The sequence below is a fragment of the Ciconia boyciana genome, chromosome 25, assembly GCF_034638445.1.
Source record: "Ciconia boyciana chromosome 25, ASM3463844v1, whole genome shotgun sequence".
Taxonomy (NCBI): Eukaryota; Metazoa; Chordata; class Aves; order Ciconiiformes; family Ciconiidae; genus Ciconia; species Ciconia boyciana.
This window is the reverse complement of record NC_132958.1, coordinates 3,023,141-3,045,475: the sequence shown is the minus strand read 5'-3', so window position 1 is coordinate 3,045,475 and position 22,335 is coordinate 3,023,141. Positions and strand designations below refer to the sequence as shown.

Here is a 22,335-nt window from a genome sequence, read left to right as displayed (position 1 = left end):
ACAGTGTGATGCCCTTCCTAGTAGGGTAGAAAATTATCATCTCCATTGCCTGGGGACATAATATAATGGGGAAGCATTTTCCCCACTCCTTAAATACTGTCCATTGGACATTAATTTACTTAACTGACATTCTGTTTAAAGGATAAACGGTGTTAACATCAATACGCTTATTCTCAGAGGTCTGTGGGTGTTCGATATTTGGCTAATAGGTAGTGGTGGTGATCTCGTCATTTCAAATTGTCCTGGTTTCAGCTGGGATTGAGTTAATTTTCTTTATAGTGGCTGGTATGGGGCTGTGTTTTGGATTTGTGCTGCAAACAGTGTTGATAATACAGAGATGTTTTAGTTGTTGCTGCACCAGTCAAGGACTTTTCAGCTTCCCATGCTCTGCCAGGTGCAGAAGAAGCTGGGAGGGGACACAGCCAGGGTAGTTGATCCAAACTGCCCAAAGGGCTGTTCCATACCACATGACGTCATGCTCAGTGTATAAAGCTGGGGAAGAAGAAGGAAGGGGGGGACATTCGGAGTGATGGCAACCATTATGCGTGAGGGAGCCCTGCTTTCCTGGAGATGGCTGAACACCTGCCTGCCCATGGGAAGTAGTGAATGAATTCCTTGCTTTGCTTTGCTCGCGCGCGCGGCTTTTGCTTTCCCTATTAAACTGTCCTTATCTCAACCCACGAGTGTTCTCACTTTTACTCTTCCGATTCTCTTCCCCATCCCACCACGAGGGTGGGGGGGGAGTGAGTGAGCGGCTGCGTGGTGCTTAGTTGCCGTCTGGGGCTAAACCACGACACAAATGAAGGTTTTTCTTCAAATGATATTGCATTGTGTGTTCCCAGCATGTCAGTTGAGGGTAGATGCCCTTAGGAAGGACTTCCCATGGTTTTATGCTAGAAGTGCTTTAGAAGTACCAAATAAACCATATGAGCAAGCCCCACTCAGTACTGCCAGGTAAGATGTAGGAGTTCTGTGCATTTGTATTCTGAGCACGGGTATGTGGGACGGATATTCCCAGCCAGTGAAGATTGCACTAACTTTAGTATATTATTACATCTATATGGTAATGTTCCAGACTTGGGCATGGAACTGTTTTAACCCCCCTGTTTTTGAGAGAGTGTTAAAATTTCTGCATAGAGCTATGCCATGTATGGATACCAGCTTGATTTGACATCAACTTGGATCATCTCCTTGTTCTCCCTTGCATGCACTTGGAAGCATACCTGTTGCAGCTGGGTTTCTATGTGATTGACCCAAGTGGTCAAAAATGGCCTATAGCTTTGGGGGGGTCCCTTCTTTGGCTGCCTAAATATGAATGAGTTTCTGTTGAATTTTTATCAGTGCCTGACTTGTGGCATCTTCCTTATATCTTCCCCATTTTTCTAATATGGATATTATCATTGATATTACTATCTTCTCGACCTCATGTTGGCACCAAAGTTTAGAGGATCTTTAGGAAATGTTAATTGTTAATAACAGTTAATGTTAATAACATTAACATGTTAATAACAGTTAATAACATGTTAATAACAGTTAACTTTTAGTAGGACTCTGCAGTTAGAAGGTTCAAAGGGTTTAATAAATAATGGCCAAGATATCAGTTGCAATTTCTTCTGTGGGGAAACTGAGGCAGGGAGACTTTTTCTGCATTATATGGCAAGTGATGTAAATGTACTAGCTGTTTTTATTGGCAGACTGCTGAGCTGGTCTGATCTTGTGATCTAAGCCAATATGCATAAATCTCAAAGGGTGGGATTAGGAATAACAACTCCTACAAGCAGAGTTCCCGCTTCCCTCTCTTGCTGTTCGCTCTTGTGAACTGGTGAGTTGAAAAGGGCTGCCAGGCATAAAAAGCTCCTATTTTACAGAATTAGTCAACATAGTCCCATGGCTTGGCATTGCATAAATTACGCTAAACGCTTTCATCCCTGGGTAAACTGTAACAAGAGAGGAAGAGCCAGGAGGTAACTTGAATCACAACTGTTAATGACAAAAAACCCCTTTTAGCTGGCTTTCCAGTGTATGTTAATTTAGTGCTATTTAAAATTTTTCAGTTAGGGTTTTCACCCCTTGACCACTGCTTGATCCATGAAATTGCAAAGCAAACCCTTTGTTTGCCATTTGGCGCAAGAGTTTCATCTGCTTTTCCCTTCTCTTTCATCCCTCCCCCTTCTTCCTCTCAGCCTGTCTTTCAAACCAATTAAAGGAACTCTAGATTTGATCCAAGCTGTTCTTTCACTGGATTTTTCAGTCAACAAGAAAAAACTCTCTTTATCTTAAAAGCAAACAACAAGCAGCTGATAACATGGTGGAGTCCACTATGTTAGTGGAATCCTGTTCAGAGGCAATCCAAAATGAAAGACACTGAATTTTCTTGAGAAGGGGGCTCTGGACCCTTACTTTACTGCTCTGCTTTTGGCATCTATATATTTTTTTTGTCCACTAGATGGCAAGAGACAGCTACCTACAGAGCCCCCTCTGAGCACAACTGCCAGTCTCTAGTTTAGGTTTCTCCCCTTTATCTTGGTTACTTTATTTAAAGGTATAGTATACAGTGACCTTTGCTGCCTTGAACTCTATGGAGAAATGTCTGAGACATGTACAATGTGCTTCCTTTGTTTAAATAGACACTGTCAAGGTGTTGTACGCTCTGTCATTCAAACCCCCCTGGGAAGCTCACCAGTAGAACAAATTTTCTTATAGGTATTTTATCCCCTTTGCACATGTAGAATTGTTTGGAAAGGACTGTCATTTCACGTGTTGAGGGAAAGAATGCATTTCCAACTCATCCCCCAAGGTCATATCTTAAATTGCTGATGTCTCTTTGCTCACCTGTCTCTTTGCCCAGTCTCAATTTCCCACCTGTAAAATGGGGATGCTCGTGACTCATTTTTGTGAAAAATCTGTAGAAAACCTGGACCACAGTGTTGCTATATGAGTAAGATGACTGAGCATATGCTGGGGTTTTTGTTTGTTTGTTTGCTTGGTTTTTTTAGAAGGTCCTATGTGAAGGGAGTTTAAAAGCATAGCTTGCTGAAAGATGCTGTGGAGTGGCAAAATACCATAGTGTATATTTGCGAATCAAAAGCACGAACAATGTGAGAAATACCTTTCCCTGCAACTACCCTGGAAGGACTATCTCTCCTGAGGCACATACATCTTCCAAGCTGTTCTGTCACGAGAGCCAACAGGGTATTCCCAATTTTGTCTTCAGGTGGACTTCAGCACTGTCCGCTAGAGAGCAAAAGCTGTCTGTGCGATACATCTTCTGTGTAGGCCTGAGGCCATTATCTCTTATCCCCTGATCTACAGAAGTGCAGGCTAGAAATGGAAAATTCTGCCTATTTCTGCAATTATTTGCAACTGAGGTCATCTTGTGATTTTCTTTATTTAGATTGAGCTGTATGCTATCACTTTAAAAACAATAGGCTCTTGGGTGGGGAGGGGGAGATGTATAGCCTTCAATAATTAGACTAGAAAGTGCCAAGGGACATGACAAATGAATCTTCACTGAAAGATTGTTAAACTGTATGCACACAGCTGGTGATCTTGTTCTTCACCACGAGGCCAAAACCTGCTCACCTTATTCAGAAAAGTCCTACTGACTGGCAGACGAGTAAGCTGTAGAGGGTTTGGCCCACATAGTGGTCTTAACCGTATATCTGCTTACATATGAATCATCTTGATATCAGAATGTCAGTTACTTGATTAAATCTGTCCAGTTTGGGGGACTGTAGCAGTCAGATTTTGTGAGGGACTCTCAAGTCTTTTAGTAGCAATAGTTACACTCTAGCCAGAGACCATGGGCCAAGATTTTCAACAGTAACCCTTGATTATAGGTACTGAATCTGAGACCCTTAAAAAGACTTCATATCCAAAACAAGGAGAGAAGGCAGCCTTAAAATCAGGCAGATCTGTTTATGACAGGCAACTGATGTATGAGGCACTGAGAGTCTTTAGCAGTGTTTTCAATCTCAAACGTGGAGTGCAGAGGTTGCTGTACTCGTGTAGGAGATGCTTTGGTAGGGCTCAGTCCAGACCTATGTGGATGGCACGTCTGCTTCAGTGTTAATCTCTACAAAGCTCTTGCCGGAGATCTGGGAATGGATGGACATGGCTTCCTTGGCTTTTCTGCCTTAGATATAATGCTTTCAGAAAAAAATAGAGCTCTGTTCACAGGCTGAGTAAGGGAAGCTACCTCCTCTGCGCCTAAAGAAAAATACTGTGCCTGCAGGGCTCTTAACAGATGGTTTCCACCATTACAATTACACTGTCCATGCAGTGTTTGTACATATGCTGAAATGAGTGGGGGTTCATGGTAACTGTACACTCTGAAACTGTATAGTTACATTAACTTTATGAGTGAGCATGATCTTAACATAAATATGTGTGTCCTTTTGTTGGGGTTCTAGTAACATGTGTATTAGGTATGAGATCAAGGGTAGAACAGTATCTTGTTTTCTAAAATAGTTTACCTTCCAGTTATATGAACTAGTGATAATTGTTGAATAACAAACCTCGATGCCATGTAATTGCACAGTTTTTCATTGTGATGCTATTCACTATTAACCACCATACTCCAATGTGTTCTGTGAAATTAATAAAATAAGGTTTCTATCTTGTTTGAAGCCAGTTAGATTTCTTTACTATGTAAGCATTGACAGTGTGCTCCCAGGCAAAGAGCAGAGCTAGGCAAATAATTTGCCAGGATGAATTATTTCACTCTACTGGTCTCCAAATTCTGCAATGTGTTTACTTGTCAAAGTTTGAGGGTTGCTTTTTGTTTGTTGGTTTTTTTAAAGAACAAATTTTGGTTCTCAGGGTCTTCTTGCTCCACTCAGTGTGTGTTTGTAATCTGTGCCCTCTGTAAGTACCACAGGCATTACGGTCCAAGAGAGAAGCAGCTCCTTCCGTGGCTGATAAATGCAGGGATAGTACCAGTGCAGTACAAACGATGCAATATTGACTTCGTAACTGAAGTGTTCTATTTCACTATTATGATGAAACTGCCCCAGTGTAAAGAGCTGCCCTGAGAGCTACGCGCTAATTAAATGCCATTTAAACCATTTTACGCAAAAGTTTTATGCAAAAGTTTGTTGGGTTTTTTTTTCTGTAAAGTATATTTTGTATCTAATATCTAACAAGCTGACCATCAGGCACAAGAATTTCTGCAAGAAAAATGTGAATATCATAAAAATACACAAAAATTGTGATAAGCTTTAGTTACATTTTGTTTCTTTTACTCCAAAAGCATACAATTCCATTGAAAAAAAGAAAAAAGAAGGACATTTCCTCAGTAGGGCCTGATTTTTCTGTCCTATTAATAAGAGAATTCTTGGTGTTTCTGCAGTTTTTGGCTTTTGAGTCTAACGTGCTTTGATTGTACTTTTTGGTTGTATTCTGGTCTGTTGCCTTCTGCTGCAACTGCCATGGCACTGACTCCGAGAGTAAGTCAGCATAAATGAGCACAGCCACGCACTCCGCTTTAGTGTAGTTCCGGGTGTTGTTGGCATTGTAAACAATTGTTGGAGAGACCTCAAAGTGAAGACAGGGCTTGGCAGAGGGGATGCATGTTCAAATCGCTTTTAAATAATTAAAAAGTACAAAGCAAGTGAGCAAAGGTATCAAAAGCAAACCCTTTCAATGTGGTGAACTCTCCGTAGCACTTGGTGTGAACGTGAGAACCTTAACTTGGCCCCCTGCACTGCCACACATATGGTCTCACACATAATAATGTGACATGCTGCACACTGAGAAAATATTTTGTCGAAAATATGAGTAAAGCAGCATCTTTGCTTTTCCTGGATAATTAGTGGTGGAATATGTAGATGATTTGTTTTTCTTGGAGAGGTTTTGCATAAAAACTATATCTGTTTAATATGGCAAATACAGATGTAATCTGGTCACTTGGTTAAAGCTTTCATTTGCTTTATCTTGTCCATGCAATTACCACATTCTTTGGGACATGGATTGTCATCTTCATATTTAAACAGCTTGGTTACTTGACTAGTAGTTGTCCTTTATATTCACCACTAGGCTTTGTATTACCACTAGGCATCAGCAAGCTTGCCTAGTGGTAATGCCTATTTCTAGGAAAAGAAAAAGAATAATAAAAATTAAGAAACATACAGTTGAATTCTATGGTCCTTTCTTATGTTTGACATCAAGTTTTTTTCCTTTGTGCCTCAGATTTTCATCTTGAAAAACTGGGATTATTTTCTTTTCCCTCCCCTTTTAAAGTTCTCTGGGATTTGCAGGTGAAGTGTCATACGTTTATCTCTGATGATCTCAGATCTGAATGTTCCTTTTGAGAAGGAGGAAGAAATTGACATCTGGCCTGGATACCTATTGCACTTTAAAGATGTTTGGACTCTGAATTAAAAAACGTCAGGCCCTTGGAAACATGTGTTAGAATGTGGATTTTGCAGCTGGAGTTTGTGGGGGTTTTTTTGGAATCATGGGAAAGGTCTCATTGAATACTTGGATTGAATACTTGGTCTTTAACTGGTAGAGGTTAAGGATGGTGTTTTAAGGTTCAGTAGTTCAGTGAATGCTTTAGTTGCTCAGTAGTGTAGCAGTGCAGTGTTCTGACATAATTTTCATTTGCATATCTTCTGATGCTAAAATGTGGCTGTGACTTGAGGCCTGAAACAGTGTTTTGGGGTAGCGAGCAAGAGAGAAACTTACAGGGAATAAGGTGTCTTCACCTATGCAGAGCACCTTAAGATGTGGAAAGCAAACTCTTGTCAATTGGGTCCAGATTTATCACCCACATGCTGTATTGTCTACATGCACAGAAGGGGATTTGGTAGCATTATCGTTTACCTAGGTAGCGCTGAGAAGTGTGATATTGTGGAACATATGGGCTGCAATATCATGGCAGAGTAGCCTGTGTGAAGGATGCAGCAGCTCAGAAAGTATTCTTGTTTTTGTCAGTTTAAATACATGCTGTTTAAAACTGAATTGAAGCAAAACATTTGGATTACTATGGCTTGAAGAAAATGCTTTACAGTGCCTGTCTTGAATAGATTCCTCCCTCCTTCCTAACTCTTGTAACATTTCAGTGACTACAATTAAGAACAAAAAACCCAAGGCAAACTCAGAGAAATTTGTTACTCTAAAAAACATTGTTCTAGTGCAAGAAAGTAACAATGGTGATGAAGATCTTAACAAAATGAAGTCGATGAGAGTCTTCATTGCCTGACATGAACGAACTCCAAACAAAGGGTCTGGTTTTGAAAGATGATGAGCCCTTTCTTTACTGTCAGTAACGCTCAGACGAGTGCAAGCGTACCTTGCATCTAAAGGTAAATGCACTTTGCGTATACTGTAATACTCAGGTAGAGGTTCTGATTCAAAACCTGTTGATTTGAAGGATATTCCATTTACGTCAGTACAGGTTAGATTGTTGCTTTCTGAGTAACTAGCAAGAATTTTTATGATTTTAAGAGACGTTGTGTTTTCCACTGTTTTCCATTGAAATCAGTGGGAAGCATGTAGTTCCAGTACTATTCTGCCACTTGTTCTCTGTGCATTAGCAAAGCCGCGATGCAGCTGAACCAAACTCTAGCTATTGTCACTTCTTTGGAGAATTTGTCTTCACATGCCTTTTGCATTATTGTAACCGACAAGTCTAAGACACTGTCTAATGTTAATTCTGCTCATTGCTGCCAATTATAATCAGAGCTAGTCAAAATAAACAAATTAAATAAACATGTCAAAACATCTCAGCCGTAGAGAAAATAAGCCAAGTCTGAACTCTATCAGTACTGCAGTATAACCAATGTGCTGCATATTGTAAAATGTTCTATCACATTTTTCACCTTTTGTTGAGGAAAGGAAAGGAAAGGTGGGTCAGTTTAGAATTACAGTTTAGTTCTACCCTGCTAAGGAGTCTGCAACTGAAACCAAATGAAACCCAAATGTTCCTTTAGCTCCTTCACCCAACCTAATGATCATCTGCTGTATGTTTTAAATGTTTTTTTAGGGTTTGGGTTTGGGTTTTTTTTGAGTTGATTCTTTGCTGTCAGAGTGCCAAGATGCTAAATCATTGTAGGATTTGGACAAGATGCAGGTGAAAATATACCAAATGCAGATATACACTTCAATATAAAACATGCTGCTGCTGTGACATAACACCATCCAAAATGGTAAAATACTATGCAATTTAAATTAGAAAGTACCCCAGGTTTAAAAGAGAAATACATAAAAAATGCTTTTACTACATGCAGGGGACATCATAGCCTGGATTTGCTAAGAATCAGTGGTAATGGGAGGAGGGGGCACATTTTTTTTTCTTTTTTTAGTGGTATGTTAACCTTAAAAATATGTTCTGAGGTTAAAGGAAAAAGCTGTCGCTTTAGACAGGTGGTTCTTGTAAAGAGGTGATCTTTTAAAGTGCAGTCTTACAATGTCAAAAACAACGTCTCGGCAGAGATAAAGCTATAATGCAGGTGATTGCTGGGACTCTTCTGTTGTCTGTCACACAGCTTTAAAATCTGTTTCAAAACTTGCATTTGGAAAGGGACTTGCTTTTTTAATATAAGACACATGCACCAAATACCTGTTTCAAATAGTTAGCGAGTTAGAAATGGATCCTTGAAATGCAATGCATAGAAACTACGGCCTTGCTTTTACAAATCTTAGAATATCCCTTGTTATTGTGTGTAACCAAAAGACTGACTCCATGCTGGTAACTGTCTGTGGGATTGTGCCTGAATTTCTTGGGAATAAACAATTGTCTGTTGTAAATCGGTGCAATCCCACTGAGATAAGGTATGCCAAGTTCTCCAAGGGTATGGGAGGCGTGAGATGGAGAGAGAGATATCCTTAACATTAAGGGGAATGCCGCAGCAAATGACCTCAGAGATTGACAGAGCTGTTTAACAAATACTTGCTTGCTCATCCTGAAATAATGTTAGAAAAATGTAGCAGTATTTTGCTCAGCCCTGAAGGAAAATCCAAGTGACTTCCTTGAGGTGTGTTGGATTTTGCAAGGCAGTTTGAAGAGAGTGTGAATTCCCCACAAAAATATACAGGACTCTTAACTGCTGAGGTTCTTCCTTCTCTCCTCCCTTCCTTTTCTTCCCCCCACAATGTTTTCAATGTACATAGGGTCTGGGGAGAAAAGGAACACTGTGCCTTTGAAATGTTGTTTGCTGAAGACAGTATATAGAATCTTGGTTATTAACAGCCTCTCACAAGACAGTTATTTTTGGAGTGGCCTCTGAGGAGGCAACCTCTTGGAATCGAACTCATTTATTCTGCGTTTCACTGTCCTGCCATTTCCTGCAGAGAGAGGGGAAAAGTGAAACCACATGTTTTGAGGAGCGAGCGTAGGAAACCCCACTGAAGACAAATGACTGCTCCTCTCCCCTGGCAATTAGTCAAACCTGGGCTGTGTGCCAGCCCAGGTGTTCCCGACTGTGTATAAATTTGCCAAAGAACAATGAAAATAGCAGCTGATTGTGCTGACAGATTCTTCTGGTAATTTCCTGTTGTTTGGCATCTTCAGGTTACTTTCCCACAATTATGGATCCTGATGAAGTCCGGGGTCTTCAAATCCACTTTTTAACTGGAAACAAAGTAATTGTGTGTGTGTGTATGCACATGCGTAGCCCTGTTCTCCTCTCAAGCCCCTAGCCTTTTCCCCTAGTTCCCAGATGTTTTAATTTAATTCGTTTTGCAAATACATATTTTAATGAGTCTGAATTTAAAAAAACTATTTGCACCTGCATCATATAGAATTTCTTGGCAGTCCCACCATGGCTTTTGCCAGGATTCATGCTTATTCTATCACTGAAACCTACCACTTGGAAGGCTTTCCTCTTGTGCCTTCCATTATCTTCTAAATCAGGGCTGCTCAAGAAACACTCGCTAATGGAACAGGGCTTTAAACTGGCCACGGGAGGGGGAGAGAGAGATTTGACAGCTTGAGACGCTGACAACAAGGTGGTGTTAAAAGTGAGGGGTGTCTTCAGATACCGGGCATTGATTCTGGATCTGGGGGAGAAATGGCTGTCCCTGAAGAGTTACAAGTTTTATCATCTAGAAGGAGAGAGGGAGAGAAAGGAGGGAAGGCAGACTTTACAGTGATCTTAAAGCTTCATGCAATCCAGTCTGTCAGGAAGTTATAAATACTCGTTTGGGTTTCTTGAGCAACTCAAATTCTTTTTTTTTTTTAGTTGGAACAGAGCTGGATGGGCACCAAGGGACATTAGCCCCAGGTCCGTTGTCTCGTTTCTTCTCGGTGTGCATTCCAAACAGAGGGAGAACAGAGCACATGGGAGTGTGTGTTGCTGCAGTATGTATAAAAGGGAGGGGGAGAATTCTGTCCAGCCTTTCCTCTGTGCATTTCCTGCTAGTTTAGTTATTCCTAGAAGATCAATTCTAAGAGTAACTCTCAGTTTTGAAATATTTTGCAAACCTTAAGTGATTTCTTTTTCTTTCTTTTTTTTTTTTCCCCCTAGTTTAAATGTGCATTCCAGAGAGCTCTGACTTTTGTGATTTAAAATGAATGAATGTCCTGCCTTGGCTAGATAATTTTCTACCTTTTTGTTGTCCTTAAAGGGAGGAAATTTCTCATTATTTGTGGGGCAGGTGAATTAGAACTAAGGCTGATCAAATCTATCCTGCTTTTTAACTCTTTTTCTCAGAAAATTGCATTTTTGACGAAGTGAATATTTCTGTGAAATATCTGCCTTCCATTAAAAAAACCCAAACCAAACAAAACCCCAGCCAGAAATCTCTGGTAGATTCTCTTAGTCTTGTTCCTTTGGAGGAGGGGAAGGATACGTATTTCAGCACGTTGAGGACCTTTTCTCTTTGCCTCAGGTTAAGGCAACAGCAACTGCCAGCTGCACTGTGCTGGGCTACTCACAAACATGAAGGGAATTGTTGAGGTGCTAAGAGTGTGTTCAGTATCCCAACGAGCCCGCTTCTTTGAGGCCACCATGTTGATCCACTCATGTAAACAGCTCTCAAAGTGTCTTCTGTACCGACTCACCTGCTAGATTCCTTTTAAACTCCCTGGTAGAGATCTCTATTTGTTCCAGAAGGTCTCTGGTTCAGATTCTGCTGACAGCCTTTGCAGGGACCATCACAGTTCCCTCAGTGATAATGGCTGTTACCAATGAGTGTCCCATGTGTATTTCACTGAGCAGGTTAGGAAAAGGAGGGAAATAATGTTGTGAAACTCCCCCCTCACCCTCTGGTTTTCATCAAAAAATTCTTTTCGGTGGAAATCTTCTCCCAGCTGGAGTGTCGCCTTCTGTTCAAATCCCTAAAATTAGACTGAGAATCTTCTCTCACTTAAACAAATCCATGCTGTCTGCTTTACAGTAATTATCCTTCTGTAGCAGTGGCAAAGACATGCAGGTTTGTAAAATTCTTTGAAGATGAAAAGCCCTGTGCGGCTCGTCTTGGTCCTCACGCACATCGGTAAATAGGTAGCACACATGGGAAATGCAGGAGGGTTTGCAATGCTTCTCCCCATAAGCAGAAATGTACTACCCATGCTGTGAATCCACCTTCCAGGGACTATTTCAGGTTTTTGGCTCTGGGGAACTGCCAGCTATCTACCCACTCAGCCTGATTCAAAGCCTACTGAAGGCAATTAGAACCTTGTCACTAATTACCAATGAGATCTAAAGTGTCTTCTGTTACCCAAGTCCTCCTGTCTGTAGGTCCCAGTTTGGTGCGTGTCTCTTCCATGCGTCCCATCCCCCTGTTCAGGAGTTGTGGTGACTCCATTGCACGGGGGGCTCCTTGTCCCTGGGAAGGCTGATCCCAATTAATGGTCTCTCTGCGTGCTTGTGGGAGATCAGGCAATAAATACTGCATGAATATGACATCCCTCTAATAGGACCTCGCTGTCTCCTAATCGATTTGCAGTGAGTGAGTGACGTGGAATCATCCAGCCTCCATAAATCAAGGCTTGTGTTCTAATTTCATACCGTTAATGGCATGTTGGGGGCCTTACTCCTGTCGGGCTAAGCATTGCTGGCATCATGATTTGCAGTCTCTTGATAGCGTTGTGGAGCCTTTGTAAGCTCTGCAGCACGTCAGGTGTGGGAGGTCTACCCTGTTGCTGGGAGAGCTGCACTGTTCACACCATCCCTAGTGAGGGCTCTGTCATGGCTCTTGTTTAGAGGGTTTTCTGGTGGGTTTTTTGAACTATTGTTTCAGAGAGTTTTGTGGGTTTTTCTTTTTTCTTTTTTTTCTTTCTTTTTTTGACTCACCCTTAGGGAGTCAGACGGGCCTCAGACTGGATTGCTTCCATTTTGATGAAGCAGTGGATAGACGGGGTTAATTTCTGTTCCGTATCTCCTGTTGACCAATTCTCCCCGCCGCCTTATCTGCCTCTGTTTTCCCCTTTCGTCTCTGGAGCCTTGTTTTTCAGGACAAGGACGCTCTCTGCCAGTGCTTGTTCAGCTCTTAATGCAATGAGACCACCATTTCATTTGCGTATTTATGATATTCCAAAAACTTCAAACACTGTTGGATTCTGCCTGAGCTGGTGGAGAGAACTGGAATGTGGATCTGTCAGGATCTACTTCTGCTTCTTTTACAAGCTTCCCATATGACTTTGGACAGGTCATTGTGCAGCTGGCTGCCTCCATTTCCCTATCTATAACATAGAGGGAGGACCTCTGTCCTACACACTGCTTTAAAAGCTACAGAAGGAAGAGATTTTTTCCAGAGCTGAGCATCGTTTTATTCAAATTAAATGAAAACATAAATGTTTATGACCTGATCCTAGTCTGTCTTGTGGTTCAATTCGTTGACTATTTGCTTTAACCTTAAAAAAGGAAATTTGATGAACAGTGGTGCATAGTGAAGGGCCTGGGTCATAAATTTGCCCCTAGACTAACAAACCTAACAATCAGTGAGTTCTTGTGAAAAGAAACCACTCTAGCAGGTGGTTGGCAGAAGTCGAAGCGTAGACTTCAGCACCAACACAGACTTCTGTGAACGGTGTGCTGAAGGTGTCGTTTTGTTAACTGGCTGCGGAAGCGAGCTTTTAAAGACCATTTCAACCAACCACTGCAGCTGAGGAGGTGACATGTTCTTTACAAGTATTTTACTTTCACCAACTGGGATTTTTATTCTCGTTATAATTCAGTGAAAAACGTTGCTTTCAGAATGTCCCACGCTGCCCAAGGAATTCGATCGCCCAGTTCCTAATAAAATGAATGCAACTGGAAGTCTAAACCCTGGTGGTTGCAGTAAAAATTAGTATTGGTGTTTTGTTCTTTTTAGATAACAACGCTGCTTAACTGGGAGATAGGGCTAAAGCAGCTAAGTGGGGCCCTTTGTCCAAATAAGCTTGCTGTTTTCTGAGAAGTTTTCTGGTTTTAAATCATGCTTACCGTGTAATTCTGAAAAACACTCAGGAATTCCCCAACAAACAGCAGACTGGGTAGCTAAAGAGAGTTTCTCTTCAGAAAAATATCTTAAAATAACCTTCATATTAAAAAAGGAAAAAAAAAAACCCTTTTATTAGACTTTGTATGAAATGCAGCATTCTGGCAGATAGCTAACTTGTGTTTCTAGAAAGAAAAGGGAAAAATGCACATACTTTCTATTATCTGAGTAGAATAATACATCAGATTATAAAACATACTTCCTGTTTATGACAATGAAAAAAAGGGGGATTATCTCTACTCTTTCTTTTCCATGTACTATTATCTTTGGATCAAGCAAAGAATGTTGGAATACCTGGGAAAGCATTATCCTGGCAAAAGCAGGGTTGGCATAGGCAGGGGAAGGAAGATCAGTGGGGCACTGTGTAAGGCCAGACATAAAATGATACTCCATAGGTTAATCATTTCATCTGGCTGTTCAAGACTGTGGAAATGCTGTCCAGCTTTTTTGTAAGGGTACATCAGGCTGTCCTCTGCCATTGACCTCGCTTAAGTATCTGTCTTCCCTTGAATTACTGCCTTTGCTCTGAGAATGCATTGATGGGATTTGGTTTTTCTTGCTGTTGCTGACCATTCTCACTGTGGATTTTGTGAGCGGGAAAAGAGGGGATGGGAGAACTAACTGGAAAGTTACATTCCTGTATAGAAATGCTGACTGCGATAAAATGCAAAATCTTAAATGATGTCTAGGTTCCACTCTTTTGTAGGCATTTCCAAATAAGCTGCTGGACTCCTTGTAGTCTAGTCCACTCTATGGACATTCCAGGTTTATGTTACAATCTCCTTTAAAAGATGACGTGGTAGTATGTTATTGAGGTACTCTTCTCATACTTATCCTCTCCACACAAGAGTGAATTTATAGGATTTGACTTAATTAAACTTTTCTGCTAGAAAGTTTTTACCACTACAACTAGACAGGTGCAATGTCTTTGCATGTACGCTCCTAGAAGATCCATAAAAGAGTCATGCTGGAAGAATAGATTCTATGGGGAGATTTATATTAGTGTAATTATTAAGAGTCATCCATAGGCTTATGCTAGGATAGCTTTTCCATGTAAAAATGTTACTAATGATTAGGCTTGTAAAATAGGTAGGAATGCTAATAAAGATTTTAAAGTAGTGCTGATTTTGGTGTCATTTTGAAAACTGTAGTCTACTGAAAATCGATGATATATAGGTCCCTAAATGACTGCAATTTTGAAGCACAGATTTTTCAAAACAAATGAACTTTTTAAGAAAAAAGGGGAACTTGTAAGGGAAACTGAGTTATTTAGTAGATCTCTCACAGTAACGGGACATAGGTGTCTAATATGAGGAGGTGCCATATGCTGCTACTGCTGTAGCACAAAAGGCTCGGAGGTGCAGGCTATGCTGCAAGTTGATTGTGCTTAGGACATGTAGTCAGTTTTTGGTGGAATTGTTTTCTGTTTAGAACAAGCAATTTTGTCACAATCTAAAGTTCATTTGCAAACAGGTTAGGTACTAAAAACCTTTTAAAGGAAGACTTCAATGCAAAACAAATTGCAAAAACTCAGGTTCATTTTGGATTTGGTACTAGCTTATTAATGTCTTTCAACCTTGATAAGATAGACTGTTTTCTCTACTGCAAATGAAACTTTCTTAAAAAAATAATGAAAACAATCATTTTCCCCTCTCAAACTAGTAGGAATTTCCATTCCCAGTCTGCTTCTTTCAGCTGTAGAATTGGGTGCATAATTTTCACTGGTGTCTTGGTGCGGGGTGGGGGTGGGGGGGAATTTCCAGTGTCCCGTGAGTGAGATGTATTCCAGGTGTGGTTGTAAGAGAATGTAGTTGAGGCCTGCAACTTCTGATTTTTTTGAAACAACTTTCATAAATAGATCCATGTACAATATATTACTTACTGTGAAATTATCAGAGGAATCATTCTAGCTTTATATCGCTGTAAGAAAGATCAGAATCTTTCCCTCACTGTCTGCGTGTGTTAATGTTCTTCCACTACCTTTCAACCTCAAGCCTATGACCTCTGAACACAAGCTCAAAAATTAATGATTTTTTTTTTTTTAGCCAGTGCCTGCATTTCTTCAAGTCAGTTATCATGTGTTGCATGACAAATGAGCTTCTAGAGCACTGAAACTTCTAAGAATATTATTTTTCTTTTTTACTCTATTCTGTCTGAGAAACAACTTGCTGCGTCTTAGTCTTGGACAGAAACCTCATGTACAGAAAATCCTTCAGGCTGTAGCTCCGTGAATTTCCTTAACTGTGCAATAGCTTTTAGGTGCGTTTACCAGATTTCATCATTTGTCACCTCTGATACAGGTATTTAGCTCCTGATTAAGAAGGTGAATATTCCTGTAAACCTGAATGGAAAAAAACCGCTTAGGTTTAGTTTGATCTTGTACTGCCTGCACTGATATCCTCAGTTATAGCCGTAGTCAGCCTTTCATTAGCGGGGCAGCTGATCGTAGTGTTATATCACAGAATCGTATAGGTTGGAAAAGACCTTTAAGATCATCGAGTCCAACCATAAACCTAGCACTACCAAGACCACCACTATACCACATCCCTAAGCACCTCATCCAAATGTCTTTTATGTTGAAGAGCTCAGTACAGGGGTAGAAGATGGCAGGCAAGCAGCAGTCAGAGTGTATGAGGTTCATTTCAGTGCTTGTGTCTACTGACAGAAGCTAGCTCTTGCAGAACACTGAAGTGGTGGTCTCCCAGTAGGGTTGACATCATGGGTCAATCCATCTCTAGAAAGAGTATCGGCTGAACTGGTGCTGGCTACTCAAGTGTAGCTATGGGTGGGAGCCTTAGAGAGGCGTTACTTTAATTGAGGAAGGCATGAACCATGTGGTCATTGAAGAACTTATAAACCCGGTCATGGGTGTGGATGCTGGACCTGTCATGCTGGTGAAACTTTATGCTAGTTAACGGTATTCTATGTTCTTAGTTTTTCTCTGCTCTTCCACTTGGCTGAAACACCCTGATCTGCTAAATGGGCTGAGCAGCATTGCTGTGTGTTGTTTAACAGCTGCTGCTTGTCACCCAAGTGGCAGCTGGACTTCACTTGAGCATAGAGGTTCCCTTGTGCACGGGTTCTGAAACACTTTGTGACTCCGTTAGGGATAAAAAAGATTGATGTTATTTTAATGGAAAATCTGGGAGCTAAGATTTTTTTTCAAAGTGAAAAATTTCACTGTAGGTGAATCTGTTCCAGGCAATCCAGTTTGACATATCTTAAAGGGAATCAGTTATCAGTAAGGCAGGTGTTTTTCAGTGTATTTCAGTCTGGGTCCCTGAAAATCATTACTCATAACTGGAAATCTTGTTCCTGTGTTTTAAATTTTCCTTTTTCCTTTTTTTTCCCCCTCTCAATTTTTGAAGCTAAGCAGCCAAATGTTGGGAATTACTAGTCTCTTGGAGACACAGAAAGATTTTCAAATGGTTTTCATGGGTTTTGGAACAGTTTAAATTTGGCTGATCTCTTTTAGTAGGAATTCCTAGATTCCCCCCCCCCCCGCCCTGCTTTCTCTTTGCAGTTATGAAAAACAGGTTTGCTGCCTTGGGGGAAGGGAGCGGGATGAGGAAAGTGAGGCTGGGAAGCAGAAGACGAATTTATTCTGACTTTATCTTTATTTCATTCTCCCAAGTTAAATTCTACACTGTTTCACTGAGGCCAGCTGGTTTTAATCATTTCAAGAGAACACTATTTATTAAGTGTCTGTTTCAGGCAGTGTCAAATCCTTCAGCTCCTTCTCTATTCTCCATTGTAAGCAAGAACATCAGTAGCCCAGGTGGGCTTTGAATAGCTTCAGAAAGTAGGTAGGTGAGAATCTATTTATTACTTACTGTAGATCTCAGTAGACAGAGACTCCAATTAAGGCAGGAAACTGACATACTTAGCCAACTCTTTCCAAGCAGAGGATGCAAAATGAGTGAATAAAAAATTAAATAAAATAACCCAAACTTCTCTGCATTTTCTTACACAGTCTGGAAGCATAATTCCTCTGTGCTTTTCTTTTCATTCTTTCTTTTCTGCACGTATGAATGCAGAAAGCAGTGAGGAAGCTTGTTTTGTTAAGCTTCACCAAAGCACAGGTGATACTAGGTAGCGTAGAAGTCCATGATCCAGTGGATAACCTTCAAATTCATTTGCTATAGCACTTTGTCCCCCTTTGTCCTTGTGCCTGAAGTAAATGAATTTATACTACTGAAACTGCTACAAATGACACCATTGTAACTTAAGATCAAAACCAGATTTACAGTATCTCAATTTTAGAACCTCGAATAACATTTTGTGTTCTTATTTGGTCAATATCTGTATTCAAGTCCACAAAAGAAGCCTAAAATATTGAAAGACAGATCATTTATTATAGTACAAACGTACAGATCGTAAATATACTGAATAGCATGAAGAAAATAAAATAAATAAATAAATAAAAATTGCTGGTCGATTTTACGTGCTTCTCCTGACATCTAATCCAGAGGTGACAGAATCTACTGCAGCTCTGGTAACTCCCGCTTTCATTCTGAAGAACTCTAATTCAGTAATAGGAGTATCAGCCCAAGGTAGTTACTGTAATCTCATTTAAAACAACTTGATTGGTAGAAGTAAGCTTTTGTTAAAATATATTATTGTTTTGTGTAACAGCAGATATAATTGGAATTTCAACATTTAGCATATCTGCTTTCATGCTAAGACTGGTTAAATATAGAAGAATGTTTTTTTAATGCTCATTTCTATTGAAACTTTGTTTTTTCTATAGCATTTCAACCTCTATTAAATTGCTTTGAAAACAAAGCAGAAAAAACCACGGGAAAAAAACAGAGGAAGAAAACCCACCCATCATCAAAATTTCAAACTCTGGATGCTTTCCAGCAAACTGTTCTTGAATGAAAACAGTATTCTGTCTTCAGTTTAACATTGGCTCTAATGTAGATAAATCAGTGTGTTCAGTTACACTGCAAAAATCTTTAACTGTAAGGGAGGGGAGAAAAAACAAAGAAAAGAATGATCATAATGATTAGCATTTATATAGCAGCTCAGTAGGAATTTGTGTTTGTTAAAGCACAAAATGCAGCTGCTGGTACTTGAGGAGGAAGCAAACTCTAAAGGTACTGTTTGATTCTCTTTTTCTGGAAAACTTGCAGGACTCTAAATTACTTGCATTAAGCCCTAATCTTGGCCAATAGTGCAATACAAGATGGTATATATGTCTTCCTCCTACCTCCCTCCAGCTCCTCCAAAAAGCTATTTCTTCAATTAAAAATAAATTTAAAGATACTGCATTAAAAGATTTCTTGAAGTCCTTTCCCAGACCGACATTTTGGTCATTTCTTTCTGCATGTGTTGTTCAAATATAAATTCTCTATTTTGAAGATAAGTCCTTGACTCAGGATTTGAATGCTTTCCCAAGCTTTGAAATGCTTAAAATTCAGCTCCAAATTCTCTGCCATTAGCACTCTGCTTCAATCTGTGAAATAAATACATAAAAATAGGGAAAGCTGTAAAAAGAGCAGCTCTTGAAAATAAAAGAATTTTCAAACAAATTCACAGAAAGACTATTTCAAGGACTGAGAAAAACAGATGCTGATTTTTTTGGAGGCATTTAAGTCACTTTTGATACTTCAAATTGGTGTTGATAATATTGGGGATAACTATCTTTAAAAACACATTGGAGACAATTTTTTAATTGGTGTAGAGGTTAACTGCATTTAAGTAATTTGAGCGACAGCCACTGGGTTTATACTCCAGCCACTTTGCTTTCCAGAATCAGGTGTAATCTGATTTTTAGGAATTTAAAGTGCTTGTAACTCCCAGCAACTTCTGTAAGAGTTGAAAATGAGCCCAACAGTTCTTACTGGAAAGTCTCCCTCTGACAGATCCCCACCTGGTATCTGTTTGAGCATCGTCTACAAGCTGAGAATCTCCTGGTGCCGCTGTATGAGGGCCTAACATTTTTATGCAACCTACTTTTTTGTTGTGTTTTGTTTTAGTTAAGGGAGAGCTGGTGTGGTCCAGAAACACAACAATATATAAATTATGGAAACGCATCAGCATGTTAAGAGGACTTCATTGTTCACACACATCTCCTCCACTTGACATTTCAGCAACCTTGTGTCATTCTGTAGCATATCCTCTTCATATTAATAGCAATTTATCATTAATCCATTTGAATAATACTTTTTTTTTTTCCAATGGAAAGAGACAGAAAACATCTGCATATTGAGTAATATTAGCTACAGTTTGTGTCTCAAGTGAGACTAACTGACAACCCTCATTTATTATGACTGTGTAGGCTTAATTGGGTTGACGTAGGATTTGGACTTTGTGAAAGGAGAAGCAGTTTGAAGATCTTTTCAGAAAAAAACCCCCACTTTTAGAGAGGGAAAGAGTAGGGAGAGGAGCGGGGGAGGAGGGTATAAAAGAATAAATATGTAAAATAATGATGCTGAGATGTTCTGTTAAGGCCCAGACATTTAGGAGGTGTTTTAATAACGATGCTTAAATGAGAGATTAGTTATTAAGCCATATGGTTTGTATTACAGCTCTCATCTTTTGTTTCCTGCTTATGCTGTCAAGCATTAATGTGATTGTTTTGATTCTTAATGTCTTAATGCATCATTCCTCCCAATGCATTAGGCTAATAACTTTGGTCCTCTTAAGGGCAGTGTCGCCATTCATTACTCTTCCTGTTTTGGCTGACCATAGAAGTTGAAATGAGGGACTTAAAAAATATCTACATGTTCCAACATTTATGAAGCCAGCACATTGAGATCATTGAGGAAATCTGAAGTGCATTAAAGGCTGCTGACTTCCACTATGCTGATGACATGCATGTAATGCCTGAGTTAGCCTTCCCCCAAGGCAGTTTACAAGCTCTCCTGTTATAAGCAAATGTGATTTGAGTTTGTTGTCTTAACTCTGGACTAGGTTTCACGTAGTTCTTTGTAAAACTTCAGGAAAATAGCGTGTTAAATTAATTGTAATTTCTTACTGTTTGGGCAAGTGAGTGCATCTGTGTATATGCAGGGCATAGTTTTATATTAAAAGATGTGGTTTATACATTGATACGGGTCACCTTTTGGGTGAAGCGTAGTAGTAACAACCCAACATTAGAAGGTGATTTGGATCTGCTTTTTCAGTGCTGCCATTGTTGAGAAGCTCTGAAGTCAATGTGCTTGATTAAGCTTGATTTTAAAGAGCATTTACAAAGCTTTGCTTTCAAGTGTTTTCCCCAGATGAGAGCTGGGATTTCCAGTAGAATGGTCATCTCTGAGGCTGGTAATAGTCCATATTGGTCACCCTTCAGAGGATAAGAATTTCAGTGTATCCAAGCAGAGTAAATTGGGGGCTTTGGTGGAGCCAATTTCTTGAGGAAGGGTTTATTTTTTTGATATTCTAATAAATTAGAACAGTAGTGAAACAGGTAGCTTTATTTTGCAGGGTCTGCTGTGAAGGCTTGACCTTGAAATGGTAAAGTTTTGGTAAATGATAAAAGTTTTGATTAAATTATTAAGTTCGAATGCCTGTGTATATGTATATATAGACAGAACATACAGACAAAACAGACACACATGAAATATTTTGGCTGTTTGTATAGACATTTCATTATCTGCCTCTACCTCTTGACAGCTGAAATGCTTTGTCCTCCTTGTCTGATGCCCAGAGCATGATTTGCTTGAGCATGAATCATAAACTGTCCTTAGAAGCTGGGATTTTAAAAAATCCAATGCATTTTCTTCAGGGGCATTTTGACTGGCATATTTTTCTAATGGGGTTATTCACATTCTTTCTTTCTGAAACCTATCCTGCAATTTCAAATGGTGATAGCTTCACCTAATGGGAGCATTGGTTCAGCGTATGTTCTGTTGCAGAAATGATGCAGTGAATCATATGTGAAATCTGTAAATCACTTAGGAATCCAGTGGGATGAAAAGTGGTGCATCAGTGTGAGATTATTGTCATTCTATGGTCACCCCAATTTATACAGTAGAAATAGCAAATGCAGCAAGGTGGAAGGAGGATGAAAGGTGTGACGAGCTGTTCACAACATTAAAATGACCAGTGTCCGCTAGGGAGTCTGTTATATATTCAACATGTCACTGAAACACTTGTGTGATGGGATTGCATTTGAGAAAGTGTCAATATGAAAGACAAGTAAATGATTTAAGTACAGGATATACCCAGTAGTATTGTCACACAGACTGAAATTTAAATACACAACAGTTCACACGATAGGAAGAGCCAGGGTAGAAGCTTTAGGGAGACGTAGCAAGTATGTGGGAGAAATGTTTTGCAAGGGAAATTATCCAGATGGTTGGTTGTTGGGTTTGGGTGGTTTTGGAGGTGGGGTGGGTTTTTTTATTTTCTTTTTCTTTTTTCTCTCCCCACAGAAAGTTTCTAGTGTATCCATAAACAAATTGAGTGTGTTAGATGCAGGAATGCAACAGACTTACATAGAGACTTTAAGGAACTGAAGCTGAAGTATTCAACCTGTTGAACAGAAGATGAACCTCAGACAGGTAATACAACATGTTGTTGGGCCCAACAGTTGTGTGTGCTCAATTCAAAGGAAAGTGGGCTCCTGTACTCTGATTTTGTTGTGTCAGTGTTGATATTTCCTGTTGCTTGGCAGAACAATACAGGGGCAGTGGAGGTGAAAATGCTTGTAAGATGGAGAAATACAGAACTCGGTGAGTACAGTCCGCACCGCCTCTCTCTCTTTGAGCCTGACTTGCAACCCAGCGTTCCTTTCCCAGTGCATCTTGATCCCCAATGTTTCTGTTGATCAGGTCCTAGGTGTAGTTATTCAAAATCTGTGATGAGTAGGGGGGAGGGGGAAGTTTCACCATAAGTGAAAAAGTCTCTCTATTTTTTTTTCCCTAATGGAAATAATTCTGCAAATTCTAATGCAATACAAAA

The 22,335-nt window shown here is 39.9% G+C and overlaps 1 protein-coding gene across 1 annotated transcript in view; it reads left to right on the top strand.

Annotated features, from left to right (window-relative positions):
• CDCA2 (cell division cycle associated 2) overlaps positions 1 to 22,084 on the top strand; it is a 58,704-nt gene extending 36,620 nt beyond the window's left edge. Inside the window, exons 16-17 of the transcript XR_012039662.1 lie at positions 21,807 to 21,935; positions 22,049 to 22,084. The gene's annotated coding sequence lies outside the window, so the exon portion shown is untranslated. The remainder of the gene's footprint in view (positions 1 to 21,806; positions 21,936 to 22,048) is intronic.
• The last annotated feature ends 251 nt before the right edge of the window (positions 22,085 to 22,335 follow it).